We start from the raw sequence: 2,093 nt of genomic DNA, 5'->3' as shown, positions 1-2,093 counted from the left end.
CTACTGGTGGCTATAACGGGATTCCCCCGCTTCATCGCGCAGCCCAACGCTGACCCTTCCTGAGCATTCAATATTACACGCCTCCTCTGTTTAACACTGTGGAGTCTTGCTGTCCCTGGGGTCCCTTGGCCCTCTTGTGGCGCGCTGCTTGAAGGTCCGGGCTTTGCCTCCCCAGCTATGCCCAGAGCGGGTTCTAAGAAGAGGGAACAAGTGCAGGATATAAAAGCTCTCCTGACATCCCAAGCAGCCCCAAAACCCCAGAGGCATACAATATCTGTGGACATAAACCCTGCCCCTGCTGCAGCCTCTACAGTAGACATGGCTCTCTCCAGATCGGATCTAGAGGACATGCTGAGAGCACTCAAGCAGGAGATCATGCAGGACATTAAATATGAGATAAATACCTCCAGAGACACTCTAGCTAAGTCGCTGGGGGAACTTACCTCTCATCTGAGTGGCGTTGAGACCAGAGTGAATGACCTAGAAGACACCACCTGCGAGTTAACACATGAGACGGAGGTGCTCTCGGAACAGGTTAGGGAGATTGAGGACCACCTTGAGGAAATCTGGACCACGCAGGCGGACCTCGAAAATAGATCTAGGCGCAATAATGTGCGCATTCGAGGTATTCCTCGTAAAATTACAGACCAAGAATTGCCAGAATATGTTAGTGATCTGTTTCGCGGCCTTCTGGGGCTGGCCTCCTCTGACGCTCTGAATCTCGACACAACCCACCGAGTATATTCTTCTATACAGCAGAGGAAGAATCTTCTCCCAGATGTCCTCACCAGAGTCCATTACTTCTGCCAAAAAGAAGAGATTATGATGATGGCCAGGAAGGCAGAGTCTGTCCATTTTCGAGGTGCGACGGTTCACCTGTTCCAGGATCTCTCCCCATATACTTTAGCCTGCCGACGCCACCTACAAAAATTCACCTCATGGCTGCAGGCCCAGAAGGTCCGCTACCGTTGGGGGTTCCCTTGCAAACTACTCTTCGATTTCCGCAATCAACATTATGCGATCACCACAGAGATGGAAGCGAGGGAACTAATGTCGGAGTTTGCTTCGGCACCCACATCGGACCTGGAAGTTCTTCCAAATAAAGAGCCTGGCTTACGTCCTGCTTCACCAGACAGAAGAAGGAAGCCTAGAGGATGGAGGCGAGTAGGGGGTCTCACCGCCCACAATGATCAAGCTACAACTGAGGGTCAGGCCCGTCTATCCCCAAACAGTTCAAGCGGCCGCTCTAATTCAACTAAGCTCCTGCGGTCGGATGAAGCCCCTGCTTGAAGGCGAAGGAAACAAACCTGAAACAGGGACAAAGCTCCCGCTCTACGAAAAAATAGGAAGGTAGAACTGCATCTCGAGCGCCTGACACAACTTAGAGCAGTTGGAACTTTGATGGGTCCGAGAAATATTAAGGAGCTTGTTCTTGTGGGATAGTATTAGGGGCCGCGCGGCCTTGTCTGGGTCTCCTGATTAGACTTGAGTCATTGGGTAATTGTTAGGGACTTCATTTCTGCAAGAGTCTTATGCAATCCACGGGACTTCACATGGCTCTCAAAATGGTGGGCCCTAGGCAGGAAAGCGCCCGTATTATTGGACGTAGACTATGGTTTCAATGGTAGTTGAGGTTAATGGAAATTACTTACAGCTTTTATTTCACCATAGCTTGCGACATTACAGTATGTCGTCCGATGGTACAACTTCTTCTTTTGTGATTATTTGTTCTTCTTTTGATTTGATTGCTTTTCAAATTTCTTTGTATACTAGCTTGCTGTTTTGGAACACTAAGGTTGAGTTGGTCTCAGAGGGAGACAATCAGCAATGGGTCAACCCTTATAACATCGGCTTCAAATCTACAATATTGGCAGAGTGCTTTAATGGAGGGTTCAACGGGGGTGAACTTTATAGTGTCTTGGTAGTTACATTTTGGGCCTTTCAGAACTGGAATGGGAGGTTGTTGGGGAAGGAATGGTGCAGGACAGATACCTATGTTAAAAATGCCTTCCGTGGGGGTGAACACTGAGACATTGACCCCGAATATAATCTGTCTGACTCTCAATGTTCAGGGACTCAATTCCCCAATTAAG

Source organism: Ambystoma mexicanum (assembly GCF_040938575.1).
Source record: "Ambystoma mexicanum isolate Mex_15411 chromosome 12 unlocalized genomic scaffold, UKY_AmexF1_1 Mex_chr12_unloc.1, whole genome shotgun sequence".
NCBI classification, from domain to species: domain Eukaryota; kingdom Metazoa; phylum Chordata; class Amphibia; order Caudata; family Ambystomatidae; genus Ambystoma; species Ambystoma mexicanum.
The sequence above is the reverse complement of the archived record's forward strand: the minus strand, read 5'-3'. Positions refer to the sequence as shown.